At 43.7% G+C, this 16,535-nt stretch overlaps 2 long non-coding RNA genes across 2 annotated transcripts in view; one reads left to right on the top strand and one right to left on the bottom strand.

Annotated features, from left to right (window-relative positions):
- Positions 1 to 16,535, top strand: part of LOC128112831 (uncharacterized) — a 42,978-nt gene that overhangs the window by 16,143 nt on the left and 10,300 nt on the right. The window contains exons 2-4 of the long non-coding RNA XR_008219190.1: positions 3,372 to 3,462; positions 4,351 to 8,111; positions 9,810 to 10,029. This is a non-coding gene — a long non-coding RNA (uncharacterized LOC128112831). The remainder of the gene's footprint in view (positions 1 to 3,371; positions 3,463 to 4,350; positions 8,112 to 9,809; positions 10,030 to 16,535) is intronic.
- Positions 8,105 to 16,535, bottom strand: part of LOC128112830 (uncharacterized) — a 60,205-nt gene continuing 51,774 nt past the window's right edge. The window contains exons 6-9 of the long non-coding RNA XR_008219189.1: positions 11,442 to 11,713; positions 10,569 to 10,786; positions 8,495 to 10,044; positions 8,105 to 8,324 (exon numbers count right to left, since the gene is read on the bottom strand). This is a non-coding gene — a long non-coding RNA (uncharacterized LOC128112830). The remainder of the gene's footprint in view (positions 8,325 to 8,494; positions 10,045 to 10,568; positions 10,787 to 11,441; positions 11,714 to 16,535) is intronic.

Here is a 16,535-nt window from a genome sequence, read left to right as displayed (position 1 = left end):
CTCTATGATCACGTTTTTACAATGCCAGGGATTTAATCCAGAGCCTTGTGCACACACTCTACCACTGAGTTTTAGCCTCAGCCCTTGGGGTATTTTAAAAGAATGTTTAGAACAAGTTTGGATACGTAGACTAATTTCTAAGAGTGTTTTTCATGACCTAATTTCAGAATTACGGAGAAGCTGAAAAAGTCACACTCACACACAGACTGTTTGCATACCCCTTGTTCAAATTCATCAGATGTTAACATTTCATAGATGAGAATTTCACAGTTACAGTTAAGTTGGGAGAGGAGTCAGAAGCATATTAAACAGTGGTAGAGAGCTCTCCTACTGTGTGTAAAGCCCCTGGTTCAAACCCAACTCCATATAACAATAAAAATGATAATGATCCCAAAGAATATTAAGGAGAGCACATTATTAATCTCTTTAAAATATATCAATAACTCTTAAGTGTAGATATGGCACTAAATGTATATAAGCAGATTCTAACATCTGGTCCAGTTTTTGAAAAATATAATTATGACATCCTGAAAAGCTAAACGTAACATTTCTCCCGAATGTGACATTACAAGAGCCTGGGAATGTGCGCATTGGGTGTTACAGAATGCCAGCACACCAGTGGTTGTACCACAGTGCCAACTTTCAACAGAAGGGATCGGGAGCCTGAACAGTATTAATTATTAAACGTTAACATTTAATCTTAGATCCTTATTATCTGTGCCAAGAGAAAACATCTGTGGATGCTTAGAACATGCAGATCTGGAGCATCACACACACTCTTATTAGGTTTTCATGAAGCTTCCCAAGGAAGAAGGTGATTTGGGTAGCTAGACGTTTATTCTCCCACTTATTCTCACAGCCTCTCTGCAAGTAAATAGCCTTGAGCTACAGAAAAAAACTTTATGACTTTCCTGCTGGGTCCCAGAAGAGAAGGAGAGAGGCTGCCTTTCCACTTCAGGCTATCAGAAGTGAATTTCGTGTCCATGAAGGACACTCAGTACCACCACCTCATCACTCCAGAGGCAGCCCCCATCCCTTGGACAATGGCCACTCTTTTCTGTTCTGACACCTTGGTCTCTCTGTTGTACTGTCCCTTTGTAAATGTTCCTGACATTTTGTTTATCTTTCTCTTAAACACTCTGCCAAGATAATGTTTGTAAAATGTATAAGGAAGAGAAGAAAAGAAAAAAAAACTTCCCCATTTTTCGCTTGTTAAATCTGCTGTAAGGGACATAATTCAGTGTCAATCTCTAAACACTGAGGACTTCCCAAGACTCTGAAAATTCCCCACTAACTTGATGGGGGGGGGGGAGACATCAGAGCTGGATTATAAATGTGAAAGCAGGGGACAGGGGAGACCTCATCATGAAATCAAAACTTTTAATTGATATTCTATTCTCTATTCTTTCTGTTGGCAAGCTATGGTAAAGAAGAGTGAACAAATACAAACACATCTTCCCTTTCAGTTCACAAGTCTGTGTGTGTGTGTGTGTGTGTGTGTGTGTGTGTGTGTGTGTGTATGTGCAAGTGTGTGTGTGTGTGTGTGTGTGTGTGTGTGTGTGTGTGTGTGTTTCCTCATATGCTGTTTTAGAAAGGTCTTTTTAAGGTAAATAGAGACCTTAAAAATATCAGTAGTATTACTTTTGATTGACAGGACACAATTGTATATTTTACGGAGAACAGTGTAGAAGGTGGTATATGGATACAAGATGGCATGGTTAAATCAAGTCAATTAACATACCCATAAGCTCAATGTCTTATCCTTCCTTTTGATTAGACTTTTGAAATCAAATCTTCTTTTGAAATGCACGATGTATTGCTATTGACTATAGCCATGTTTCAGGGCAGAGCCCCAAACTTACTTCACTGATCGAACGGAAACCCTTTGGTCAACAGCATCCCATTTCTCCCCTCCTTGACCAGCCTCCATAATTATGCTTCTGCTCCAGACTTCTGGGAGATGAGTCTCTGAGTGATGGATGTCAGCAACGTTGCCATGTGTTCATTATTTTAAACTGAAAAATGTCATCCATTTCAACAAAGGCTACCCCACTGTAGGACCCTGGCGTTCTGTGGTAAATGGCTACAGTTTCCCAAGGAGGAGGATTTGTGAGGAGGCCAAAGAAAACATCCCTCAGAGATGCCAAGGTGGACTTCTAAATTTCAATTTAATTCACAATTGTAAACCTGATTTCCCCATTAGCTGGAGGGTAGATGTCCTGCCCCTTCTCCCATTTCTAACCTTCCTTTGATCGCTTCTTCTTCAAATATTTGAATATTTCTTCCCTTGTCTGGGCAATACTTAAAAAAAAAAAAAAAAAAAACAGAAACAAAAACACCAGAATAGCTAGAAATTTTCACTGACTCCTATATAACGTGTGTCTAACGTTTCTAAGTTCACCAATAAAACTTAAACCTGGTTTGCAGGCATATCTCAAGTAAAGGCAAACAGCCGAAAAAATAATTCCCGATCTTGATTTATGCCCTTCTTCCATGCTTCAGAGCACCCAAGGATCTGGTGCCTCCTATGCCACTGAAAATCTTCAACTCGGATGTCTTGTCCTGTCTCTGAAGTCTTGAGAGCCTCCCACCTCATTGCCCCATATCACACTCTGTCATCGGTATCCCTCATTCATCAGCTATTGGCTCATTCATAAGTTAACCTTTCCTCACCAGTCATGGAGACACGTTTCTCCTGTTCGTCATTCCCGCTGGAGATGCTCACGTGCGTATTCTCTCTTCTGCACTGCCAAACTTGCTAAACGAGAAGTTCTAAATGGAGCCACATTAATTACCTCTTTCTCTCACTTGCCTTTCCATGGTTATTTTAGGTCCCAGAACCCTGCACCAAGCTCACTACTTTGAATCCTCAGGGGCTGTTTCTGCAATTGTGATAAAGAGGAATTGTATCAATTACCATGACTCCCAGTTAGTTCTTTAACCTACATAGCCATGTGATCTGCAGAATATTCCTGACTTCTGTAGAGACTTGACTGGTAGTATCCTGTAGAAGTCAGGGTCTATCCTGAACCTCGGAATGCTATATAATTCAGAGAAAGACTCATCAGTTTTGTTTAAGAAACTGACTGTGAGATCCTTCTAGATTAGAGTTGAGGTTGATCTAGTGAATACTCTTGGAGAAACAGAAGTGGATCTGGAGATCAACCCCGGGGAAAGGCTTTGTAAAGAAAAAGACTGGGTTCTGGGTTATACTGCCACAAGCCAAGGTAGACACCAGGCAGGTCCACCAGCCAGAATGTGTATGCTAGCTTCTTCCCTACATCCTTGCGAGGATCCTAGCCCTCTTGACATTTTGAGTTTGGATATTTGGCTTCCCCCAGAACAATGACAGACTCATAGTTATTTTGTAGGTGGAATGCTTGTGAAAGAACTGGGACAAAACCAGGCTCAAGTCTCTACTTAGTGACTCCTGAGAGGAAGTGCCACTCAGCCTCTCTGAAGGTCAGTATGTCACTTGTTTCTGTGAAAGGCAGGGGGCGGGGCATAGTTTCCACTGCTCTTCACTGTGGAGCTTTGATGAACAAATCAATTTATAACCATGAAAATTCTGGCACGTAAGCAACGTCTAATAAATGTGAGTATCTATTATTTCTTCCCCTCCTTTCCCTCAATTTATGGGAAAGAGAATTATGATACTGGAAATAGTTATTTCCCTGGAGACAGGGTCTCATGTAGTCCAGCCTGGCCTCAAACTATACAGTCAGGGATGACCTTGAACATTTGTCCTTCTGCCTTTACCTTCTGAATGCTGGGATGTGGCATGGCACCACTCCCAGTTTATGTAGTACTGGTCAGAGAAGCCAGGGTCTCATGTATGCTACGCAAGAACTCTGCCAAATGAGCTATACCCCCAAGCGTAGTTACTTCAGTAACAAGAAGGACCTGTCGCACATGCCAACTCTAAAGAACCGGGATGTATTTGGGGACTGGATCATCTGGAATTTATGTAGCTCTTGTCCTGTAAATAATTTTCAGAAGTATAGAGTTGGCCATGGGAAGCCAAAGCCCTATCACTCTTTGTACAGCCAGCTTGACATGTCGGAGAGTACTTCTGATGTCTTTTTCTTGGCATAGTGTCACTTTCCAGTACAAGTTGGGATGGATTACTTGGGAGGAGAAAAAAAGGAAATATTCAGCCCTGAAACAAGGCTGTGGGTAACTCTGAACAATCTAATCCATTTCAAAGATCTACGATGTTGGCAGCTATAACCGAAGCTATAATTCCACACATGGGGACCACAAAGACCACCCAAACCTGGAAGGGAGATCAAACTAGAGAAATAGTGATAGGAAGCAGCCATTTATTCAATGATCTTGTGTTTACTACAGGCCTGAGGATGGGAGGCAGCTGGACTTTATCATTGCCCTCCCAAGGGGAGCTATGAAGAGATTGAAGCCATAAACCCGCAAAGCCAGAAGCTATGAAGGCCACCAGCTGCTCACCAAGGTTACCACCTAACAGGACGGCAAAAAGTCTTAACAAGTTACCAGGAGAGCAGATAAAAGGTTAAGGATGACTGTGATGACTTTGGCTCTTGTATGAGCTTGAATGGCCTTAAGGAAAAGCTTTGGATGTACCAACTGTAATAAGGAGATTAAAAAAAAAAACTCCATTACAGCTTTTTGTAAAACTTAACTGGTTGCATATGAAAGAACTCTGAGACATAAGACAGAAGAAGAAATTAATTCCTTCTTTGAGCTCCTATAAAATTGACTTCCCAGGATGGAGAAGGAAGCACTCTAAGACACTTGAAACTTTTTCTCACTCCACTAGCCTCAAGATTCAAACAGTTCTTCGCTTCTCTGGAAATGGAACATTGGCAGTATCTCCTACAGACAACTGGATTTTCGAAATGCATGACTGTACAAAGCTTCCTCTTTTTTAGTCATTGGGTGGAATACTTCTAGAGTATGAACAAGAGTGGGGGTACACAAGTTACACACACACACTTCTGAAGGCTGGTTTGCTCCAGACCCAGAGTAGAGAGGAAAAATGATTTTTAAAAATGGCAAATGAGTGGGTACTAAGTCATCTGAGGGTCATAAAGCTAAAAGAACAGAATAAAGAAAGACAAGGTAAATGGCCAAGAAACTAATAAAAGATACCTAAAATTGAGGGATGAATTAAGGTCTTGAATGAGAGGTTTAGACTTAAAGAAGATGGATTATCTAGGTGGATTTCAGTTTCAGGTAACAGAAAAGTCAGCTCTGAATTGCTCAAGCAGTAGATTTATTGGCTCGTATATCAGGAAGCTCAGACAGAGTGAGGGTGACAGCATTGCTGGATGCTGAGCTCAATACATTGACACGAGTCTTGATTCTCTCCCTCCTGGGTCAGTGTTAGCTCAGGACAAAGGTTTATTTCACCGCAGTCATGGGAGAGTCACATGGTCCTCATCCCCATGGTGCTTTCTGTCCATATTTGATGGGAGGGAGAGTCTGGCAGACATGGAGGAATCGGCCTCCCTTGAAGTAGTCAGGCTGTGGTAATCTCTCTTATCTGAACAGAATCAGGACCTAGTAAGAAAAAGTATGAATGGACCCAGAATAAGCTATCGATCTTTTTTACACCCCAGAGTATTAGAACAGAAAACCTGACAGATTTTATAGTGTCCAAACCCCTGCTTTCTCAAGTGTGGGGCAGTGGTACACAATGAGCAACAGAAAAATGCAATCAGATCTAGAAAGTTCCCTTAAGTTCAAGGCTCTAAGTTCACTTGGTTGTCCTTGACCTGTTTTGTCTTAGCTGTGCTTCACAGTTTGTGTGCAGATACAGCATGACCTCAGGAAACCCGCTGTCCACTGAAAATCCCACACATTGAAAATGTGTTGATGACCCATCTACTATCATGGCTCAACCCAACTTACCTCCTTGCCGCTAGAACCTTCTATTACCCTCCAGTTGTGCAAGTCATTGAACACATACCTTCTTTTAAAGTAATGAATGCTCCATGTGATTTACTGATGACCCAATACTGTAATGTATGATATTTAGCTAGTTCCTCCTCCTACTGACTGAATCGCTGGCCAGGAGCTGAGACTAGGCGCAAATGTTCAGTGACTGCAATACTTAAGCATCCCAAGGGTATGCACAGGACATCCTAGCCTGTGCAACAATAAAAATTCCAAGTTAGAAGAATGGGCTCTGGGATGCCGTCTGGCGGTAGAGCACTAGCCAGGCATATGCAAGGGCCCCAGACTTGGTCTCCAGCATTGAAAGAAATAAAAAGGGGGTGGGGTGTCTATTGGCTGTCTCCTGGTTTTGCACCTTTGCAGAGCCAAACCGTAGTGAGTCAGGCCTTGGTAAGTCAAACACCACCTGCAAAGCAAAACCTCCCCTCAGCCTCACAAGCACAGGAAGGGGTTCTGATTCTGACGTGGTACTCAGCCCGAGCCCCAGCCTATACGGCACAAAGTATATCCGCTGCAGGGGGACATCCTGGCCCCCTTTTTTTTTTTTAATCACATTTTCATAATCTGCCAGGGTAACAGGATCACCTTGGGAACTCATTGAAAACACACCAAAAAATTCACAGAGGCTATGAGGCAAAAGTTGGCCGTCTACGTAATTTTCAGTCGTAGAGCAGAATTTGGAAACTGGGTAACTGAAGACAGAGAGATGGGAGGAAGCCACTGCTCACTCCAAAATCGTCCAGTTTGTTTTTTAAAAAATCAAGTATATTTGTTATTTTCAACTCGTCCCTCTTTTCTTTTTTAGTGTTTTTATAACTACACTTCTTTATTTTCTCTGTGTGTGTGTGTGTATGTGTGTGTGCATTCACACATGGACCCCCAATGTGCATGCGTAGAGGTCAGAGGACAACTGGGGAGGAGGCCAGCTCTCTCCTCTTCCTGTGTGGCTCCTGGGGTTCGGCAGCAAGCACAGGTCCTGGGGTCGGCAGCAAGCCCCTTCCCACTGAGCATCTCCTCAGTCATCCTTTTAATGTTCCCAATGTGTCTAGAGCACAGCCAGGGCCTAGAGCTACTAATCTATAATTTCTAGTCTTTAACTGGACACTCTGGAGGCCAACAGTGTTTGAGATCAGTGGTTCTCAACCTGTGGGGGTGGGGGTAGGGGGCGGTCACAACCCCATTTGGGAGGTCAACCAACCTTATCACAGGTGTCACATTATCAGATAAACTGCATATCAGATATTTACATTGTGGTTCACAACAGTAGCAAAAGTACAGGTAAGAAGTAGCAAAGGAAATAATTTTATGGTTGGGGGGGTCACCACAATATGAGGAACTGGATGGAAGGGTCGCAGCATTAGGAAGGATGAGAAGCACTGGGTTAGATTCACTGTCAGTTGTGGGGAAGCAAGCTGTCCCCTGAATGAAAGCCTTGTGCCCAAACACCAGCTCCAACACCTGACGAAGACTCCGGGCCTCCTCTCTCTGGTTTCTGTATGGACCGTGGTCTCGGATACACTGTCCTTTCATGTACAAAATGAAAGAATGTACATGGGCAGAGTGGTTTCATTAGGTTGGGTTGTGTTTAGTTACATTTTTTTTGGTACTGAGACTCAAACTCAAGGCCTCATCCAGCTCAGCAGACACAGACGTACTCCCTGGGCCTCTACCAGGGTCTTGTTGATAAAAGGTTAAAGACTTCCACAGAACATCCTCAGCTTCATTTGGAGACGGGCGACAGTGAATTCCTTTGTAACTGGAGGCAGCTGCACGCCGCTTGTCATCGCCTGGTACAGAGGTCTCAAGGACAGAGACCAGAGGAGGACTATGCAATGTACCTTAATGCTTCAGTGTGTGTGGGTGGGTGGGTGGGTGGGGGACACGCTTCCAAAAGCCTCTTTGAAGTCATCAGAGGCCTCGTTCCTCCTTGGCTTTATAACTCTAAGAAACAGCAAGTTAAAGAAATTACGAAGCCGATGGAGAAAGATGAAAGGATCCACCCCTCAAACGGTAGACACTACTTTCAGAAGGGAGTAGCCCAGGCTCTGTCTTTCATAGCTGGCTGTGGTCTGGAGGAACCGCAAAGGAAATTCAGTCCAGCCTAACAGTCATTTCGCAAGAATGTATCCGCATAGCAGGGTCACTATGCTTCATGTAGGATGCATTTTAAACTCCGCGTAAGTCACTGAACAAATCCTCCCATATGTCATATATGCAGGGAACGCTCCCCCTACGAGCCCCGAGGAACTGTGATATTACACTCTGCATTATTTTGCTGTCCTTGTTTTTGTCCATAGTTCTTGACTTTACTCTCCCTTAGCAAGGCAGGCCATACGGGCTAAATCTTCTCTTCTCCGGGACAGGTTATCAAAGCTCAAATCTTCCTTCACCTATTCTTTTTTTTTTTGGTTTTTCGAGACAGGGTTTCTCTGTGTAGCTTTGCGCCTTTCCTGGAACTCACTTGGTAGTCCAGGCTGGCCTCGAACTCACAGAGATCCGCCTGGCTCTGCCTCCCGAGTGCTGGGATTAAAGGCGTGCGCCACCACCGCCCGGCCTTCACCTATTCTATCTTGGAGTTCCTGCCTGGCTGCCTAGGAGATGGCCACCAATCCTCTGAGATAAGACCTTTATCTCAGAAGCAGGCCTTGGCCCGTGCCCCACAAGGAAGGAATGCAACACAGAAGGCCTGCAAGAATCTGGACGGACAGGCCTTTCTGAGGTTTTAGTTAGGTCTGTTTGCACAAGACCACAACCCTTTTGGCCAGGTTCATTTCAGCCTGGTTATGCTTCAGGCACAGCTGAAGCCCAGCGCTTGAACACCTATGAGGAACTGCGCTCTGGTAAAAGCTGTGCTCGGGTAGGGGGAGTCCCAAAGGAGACAGACTTTCTGTAGCCTTCCTCTCACTCCTCACCCTGTGTGTCTCTTTATAAAAACGTTCTGTGCTCTGTAGAGTAAACTAGTAAATGTCTTTCGCTCCATTCTTTGAACTACTCTTGGAGGGAATTGTGGGAACTCCCAGGTACAGCCCGTCAGCTGTCCACATAAAAACAGCAGTGCCTGGTACCTCAAGGTAGGGGGCAGTTTGGCAGATGGGGATCTGAGGCTGTCCCCAGGTACACAGTGCCAGAACTTAATTGCATTAGAGGACACCCAGCGGGGGATCTGCAGCTACAGAACTACTTGCTTAATGGTGGAAAGACCCCCTTCCATGCTATGATATCACAGAAGTGATTTCTGAGCCGCATACACACATACACCATAGCACAAGGTAATTTAAAATACTCAGTAGTAAAACTACTCTATAGCAATTTCCTAGTAACATTTATTTGGTATTCCCGGGATGGGGTAGGGGTGGGGGGGGGGGGGCTTCTTGGTTTCCTGGCAACTACTAGTTTTCTCTAGAAAGGATCAGCACTTTGCCCAGGTCTAGGTTTCCCAGCATGCCTCGCATGGGGTCTGTGTTGCCTCTTCTAGTCTCCAAACTAATTAGGCAGAACTTGTATTCTCAGTCTATCTGTTTATCAGAAAGTCACTGTGTTGGAGGTTACAGGAGCCTCAGCAAACAGGCTGCTTTATCACAAATCTCAGCTCCCTGAAACCAGGGATTCTCACATCGCTGGCCAGTTGCTGAGGAAACAGACCCAATATCCATTTATTGGCACTTTCCGGTTGAAGAACACATTCAATCCCTTTTTCTAATATCTACAGCTCTTGGATTATTTCAGGGTGCAAAATCATTAGTATTCTTAATTTAAAGAGGAAACCTTTGGACAACAGTCTGTGGCTATAAATCAATAATAAAGATTTACTCTGAATTATGATGTTTTTACCTGACTCTGAGATTGGATCTTTCCCCCATCTTTTTGTCTTTCAGCTTTTAAATTGGACTTAACATCTGACTCTGTCAGGTTCCTGTGGTGAATTGATAATGAAATCAGAAGAGACGGGGTCCATTGACTCAGAAGACCTGTGCCATTAGTTAAGTCTTCCCTCTGTTTCTGCAACTGGCCTGACATCCACTTAGTCACCTTGGCTTGGCACTTACCTGCGACACTAACGCTTAAGAGAGCGGAACTCAGAATGGAGATTGGGAGGTAAATAGGAATTTTCTGGTTTAAAAAAAAAAAAGAGGTGAAAAATCAATATTTCCATTAGCATTTAAAAGCAGACTTTTCAAAGAACATTTATTTGTTTAGCTGACAGTAATGTACCAAGAAAACCAGTTCCTTTAAAAAACCACAAAATCCATGACTACCAGGAGGGTGGCACATATCTTTCTCTTCGAATTTTGCTTAGAAAGCTCATCAATAGAATTCAAAGCTGAAAACAAACAAAAACAAAAGCCTACCTAGAAAAAATATGCTCATATAAAGGATACATTTTCTAAGAAAGAAAATATGATAAAAGGCCCCCTGTGAAAAATGCCAGAATTATTAGTAATATAACCAAACCAAGAAGCTAATCTCTCAAAGTTTGCTGTAACAAACTTTGTGCGTGTAAACCATATATATTTATATAGGTGTATAAACCATATATATATATATATATATTTGGTTTTTAGAGACAGGGTTTCTCTGTGTATCCCTGGTTTTCCTGGATCTCACTCTGTAGACCAGGCTGGCCTCGAACTCACAGAGATCCACTTGGCTCTGACTCCCAAGTGCTGGGATTAAAGGCGTGCGCCACCACCGCCCAGCATGAACATCTCATTTATAAGTTGCTCCAGTTCGCATTTCTGTTGCTGTGATAAATGTCATGACCAAAAGCGACATGGGGAGGTGAGAGTTTATTTCATCTTGTATCTTACATTCCTTCATCAAGGGAGGCGAAGGCAGGAACCTGGAACAAAAGCTGAAACAGAGACAATGGAGGAACGCTGTTTACTGTCTTGCTTCCAGAGTTCTATTCCCATTACCTACTTTTCTTAACCCAACCCAGGACCACTCACAGTGGGCTAAGATGTGTTCCATCAATTAGCAATCAGTCCTTGCCCCATAGACATGTTTACAGAGCAATCTGATAGAGATAATTCCTCAGTTGAGATTCCTTCTTCCCAGGTATGTCTAGGTTTATGTCATGACATAAGGCCATTACTTTTGCTATGCGTATAAATGAGATGCCTGTATTTCACTTTCTTTATATTTATTCATTTTTATTTCATGTCTATAAGTGTTCTGCCTGCACAAATGTAAGCACACCATATGCATATGTCTGGTGACCACAGAGGCCAGAAGAGGACATTGGAACTGGAGTTGTGAGCTAGGAACGAAACTGGGTCCTCTCAAGAGCTAAGCTATTTCTTCAGCTATTCTGTGTTTTTGTTCTGTTTTTATTATCCTAAGAGTACCCCCCACCCCCCCGGAATGTGACTTTGAGAAGCCAATTAATGTATCACTCAGTTTTCTCCGACAGTATTAGCACTAAGAAATGGTGAGCTTGCATAAGTGCTTAGCACGGGCCTGACTCACAACACAGTCACCATAGGTAACATCTACCATATCCTTACCCTTTTCTTCCTTGTTTACAAGTTCTCCCATCTTTGTCCTTTGTCTCCTCCCATCTGTCGGAGGAGCGCCTCTAGGTAACGGAGACCACAGAAGAGGGATGTTGGCGTCAGTCACTGGGATGAGAGTGACCCATCACCTTAAGTGTCAGGAGAGTGGGTACCTCTCCTGAGGCCACTTGGTCCGCTGGCATTTCTTGCTAATGCCTATGCAATCAGAGCAAAGTCTTGTGTGACCGTTGCTCAGCATATAGGATTTCGGATGCCCATGATCTCTGAAACCAGAAGACCAGTGCAAATAAAGAAATGAAGCCTGTCAGCTTGGACACATTTATTCTGAACTTGATTCTGATATTCAAGAAAGGACAGCTGTAGAACAAAGAAGGGCTAAGCTTGGGAGAAGGAAGAGCGTCATAAAATTCAAATAAGAAGACAGAAGTGTTGAGCTTCATTACCCACGCATCCCACAGTATGGAAAAACACATTTTTGAAAGTTCGAAGGAAACATGTTTGGTCCCAGGTCCAGAGAGTTGTTTGTTTTGTTTTCCTAAATAATCCAGATAGGCCCAGAAGGAAGAGAAAATTAAATCTAACGATACAATAAAAATTATTAGAGATGGAAGGAAAAACCAAAGAAATCAATACGGTTGCTTAGAGAACTCTCCTTTGAGCTCAGCCTTTCAAAAGCATGCCTAGGAGCTCAGAGAACCTGCAGCTGAGAACAAAAGCAATTCAATAGCACACCCCTAGAAGAACAGTGCTGTAAAGAATGAAAGTTTTGCTCACCAACATGGCTGCCCAAACATGACCTGAACCAGGCTGACACCAACAGACACGCTAACATAGAAAGAAGAAAGCTCATGAGGCTTCAGCCCTAGACAAAGAATTTCAGGCAACTAAGGAGTCCCAAGGGTGGGAAGAATAGTCTTCCCCAGGGAATAGCACACCGATGGGTTATCTAATACCAAATGGTCAGTCCTAAAAACATACACACAAGTAACTTTGTACAGCTTGAGCGGGTGATATATTTTATATTTAAGAATACACACACTCACACGCACACACAGGCACATGTGCACGCAACAATAATTAAGAAAAAAAGGCCATGAATTTGAAAGAAAGCGAAGGGCAGGGTACGTGGGATAGTTTGAAGGATGGAAAGGAAAGGGGATGTGATATGTGCTGAGGAAGGCATAGAGAACAAGCCTGTAAGCAGTGTTCCTCCACGGCTTCTACTTCAGTTCCTACCTCTAGATTCTTGTCTTGGTTTCCTAACCCGACTTCCTTTCATGATGGCCTGTGATCGGGACATGTAAGCTGAAATAAAGCCTTTCCTCCCCACCCAACCCCCCAAAAAAGAATAAATGTAGTTTGGGGGGCGGAGTTTGGTTTCATTTGGTTTGTTTGTTTATGTGTTTGTTTGTTAAAGCTAAATGTGATGATGGTTGTCTATAATCTTAGCACTTGGGAAGTGGAGACAGGAGGTGTAGAAGTTCAGGGTCATTCTTAAGGGAAGTAGAGACAGGAGGTGTAGAAGTTCAGGGTCATTCTTAACTATTCAGTGAATTCAAATCCAGCCTGGGCTACATGAGATCCAGTCTCGAAACCAACACATAAAAAGAAAAACTAAAAAATAATGAAGTAAAAAATATACTCGGGGGCTGGAGAGATGGCTCCACGGTTGAGTGTTGGCTGCTCTTCCAGAGGACCCGAGTTCAGCTCCCAGCATCTAAGTCAGGTAGCTCCAGAGATCCCATACCCTCTTCTGAACTCTATTGATATCCACACCCTTGTGGCAAATACACAAATGTGCATACACATATAAGCAAACTAGACCTTTTAAAAAGTCAATGCTGCTGACAAAAAAATAAAGATAAAAATGTTGAGTTTATTTTATTTCTTACCATTGTGCTCAGGCTGAGAATGAGGAATCATCAATAACCTTTCTAAGAAATCGAGATGGAATGTTAAGACAAAAAGAAAATAGAATGATCTGATTACCTCTGATCTTGCTTCTGGCAAAGAGTGACCCCGGACTGCAAATGTAGATCCCTGGGAGATGTGCCTGCCTGCTGAAGGCACACAGGTTTTCTGGCTCCTAGGGGACCCCGGCGGTTCTCCATGGGAGAATGAAATGTGGCAGTTATGAAAGCTTACAGAGGTGTTAGAGCGAAAGCCCGAAGCAGCAGCTAGCACGATGGTACAGAGAGCAGGCAATGAAGGACTGAGGGAGGCCGTGCTACAGGACAGCGAGAGAGGAGAGGAGGGAGTCTCCGAGAAGGTAGAGTTGTCTAAAGAAACTTAGGGTGTGCTATCCCAGGGGAGTCTTGAAAAGGGGTCCAGAAGGAGAAAGCCAGAAAGAGTATGGAAAACAAGAGCTCGGAGGAACCACACCCCACCATGATGGAGACAGAAAATTGGGTTGTTTCTTCCCCACTTTGATTTGGTTTTAGTTTTGTATTGTGACTCTTTAAAAAATATATTAATTGTTCAAATTAATGGGTTTCATTGTGGCATTTCTATACATGCTGTGTTGTTCTCTGAGTATGTATCCTTCCTGCTGCCCTCTGTCCCCATTCTGTGGGGGAGGTTTAAGGCACAGTGACCTGACACCAGGCCTGACGGAGTCACAAGCTGTCACCAAGGAATTAGCTGTGTGTAAAAGGGCAGTAGAGGAAAGAGTAGGAAGACTGGGTCAAAGGGACTTACTTCCTCTCTGAACTGGTCAAGTTCTAGATATGCTTTTTTTTGAAATAAGGTTTTTCAATATCCAGTCTGATCTAGTACTCACAATCATCCTTCTTCAAGCCCCAAGGACTGGGGTTACAGGCAGTCATCACTATGCCCAGTGAGGTGGATTTTTTTTAAGAAAAAGCCGTTCGTGGGAAGAAAATGTAACTCAGTGGGTAGGGTACTTGTCTGACTTGCTTGAAATCCTAGGTCCCACCTCTAGCAACATATAAGCCAGGTATGGTGGAGCACATCTGTGTTTCTAGCACTTGGGAGGCAGAGGCAAGAAGATCAGGAATTAAAGGCCAACGTCAGCAACAGATCAAGTTCCAGGCTAGCCTGACCTACATGAGTCCCTGTCTCCGAAAATCCCACAGTCATGTATCTTCGCCTTGTGTAGCTAAATGTGTACGTAGAAGCCCTTTAGCCACTCAGGAGACAGAGTCAGGGATCTCTGAGAATATCAGGCCGGCCTGGTCTACATAGTGAGCTCTAGGCTAAGCAAGGCTGCCTAGTGAGACCCTGTTTCAAAAGAAGAACAGAAACAAACAAACAAAAAAGCCTGTCATATACATATGGAAGAAATGTGATGGTTAGGTGGGGTGTTTGTTTTTTTTGTTTGTTTGTTTGTTTGTTTTTTGTCAACTTGACCCAAGCTTGGGTCATCTGGGAAGAGGGAACCTCAATTGAGGAAATCCAACAGCTCGGCCTGTAGACAAGTCTGTGGGGAATTTTCTTGAGAAAGGATTGCTGTAGAAGGACCTACCTTACTGTGGGCAGGGCCACCCCTGGGCAGATGGTCCCGGACAGCATAAGAAAGCAGGCTGAGCAAGCCATGGGAACCAAGTTAGTAAGTAGTATTCCTCCACGGTCTCTGCTTCAGTTCCTGCTTCCAGATTCCTACCCTGAGTTCCTGCCCTGACTTCCCACAAGGATGGACTGTGATCGGGATGTGTAAATCACAGAAACTGTTTCCTCCCCAAGGTGCATTTGGGTATGGCTTTTATTATACATAGCATTACAAAACAAACTAGGGTAGCAATACTGTAGGTGGAATACAGAATATACTCAGAAGAATCTGTGAATTTCTTTCAGCTTTTGTAGTGAATAACCAGTTACTTAGCTAGTTAGTTAACTAGTTAATCTCCTAGTTCACAGTAAAGCTACTGCAAATGGGCAACACTATCTCTCTGTTCCCTATTAAGGGCAAAGAGTTGGAATTATTAATTATTCAGTTGCAGGCTGTGAACGTTTCTACCAGAGCTTATGATGAAGCTTCCGGGAGATAGACTGGAGGTAAGGAAGGCTCTCTCAAGGAAGTGACAGATGGCCTGAAAACTTGAAGATGAGTGGAATTTAGCCTGAAGCCACAGTGCCGGCATTCTGTGAGTTAAGATTCATTCAGATCCAGCTGTCTTGCTTTAGGGAGACAGATTGCCAAACTGGAGCTCCGTGATATGAGAAACCAGAGACAGCTAGCTAGGAGTTCCTGGCAGAGTAGAAGAGCCGTTTCATCAGCTCTCTGTGGCCTTACAGGAAGAATTCATCCAATTGAAAGGCAATGGAGCACAGTGGGCAAGCCTAATAACCTGGATTTCATCCAGCACACAGAGAGGTGGAAGGAGAGAATTGACCCCATCAAGTGTCCTTGGTCCTTCACATGTACGCCACGGCATGCAAACACCCACACCCACACCCACACATACACACACAAATAATATATAAAATTAAATTTTAAATAAACCTTTCTCCCAAGGGTTGGGGAAGCCTGATCCTGCCGCCATGAATTACACAACTTCCGAGGTGTAGCAGCGTTTGTGAATTGTGTGTTTTGCACAGGTTGTTGGGAGGGCTAAGCGAACATGTTCAAGCATCAAAAACAGGGCTGGGGGGTATAGCTTACTTGGCATTAAGCTTGCTGAGCATGTGCAAAGTCCCGGGTTCAATCTCCAGCACCTCATAAACCAGGAATGGTGGCGCACAACCTGTAATCCCAGCCGTCGGGAGGTGAAGGCTGGGGGGACCGAAAGTTCAAGGTCATTCTCGGCTCCTTAGTGACTCTGAGGTGGGGTGGCAGTGTCTCCACAATGCCTGGAACAGTAGCACTCACTCAGTACATGTCAACTTTCGTTAGGAGCCAATGAGTACAAGTTGTCATAAAACAGATAAGCACATGCCATGGCATATCAAACTATGCTTTTACAGTTCAAGTTCTTCAATGATACGACTTAAAAATACCTGAAGAGGTTTGGGAACACAGCTCAACGCTAGAGTGGTTGGTTACCTTGCACGCACAAGGCTCTCTGGGTTTGATCCCCTAGTAGTGTGAAGATAAAACAAAATTGAAATAAAGAATGAAGTACCTGG

The sequence above is a fragment of the Peromyscus californicus genome, unplaced genomic scaffold (genome assembly GCF_007827085.1).
Source record: "Peromyscus californicus insignis strain IS unplaced genomic scaffold, ASM782708v3 Scaffold_17__1_contigs__length_78620276, whole genome shotgun sequence".
Lineage (NCBI taxonomy): Eukaryota > Metazoa > Chordata > Mammalia > Rodentia > Cricetidae > Peromyscus > Peromyscus californicus.
The sequence above is the reverse complement of the archived record's forward strand: the minus strand, read 5'-3'. Positions and strand labels throughout refer to the sequence as shown.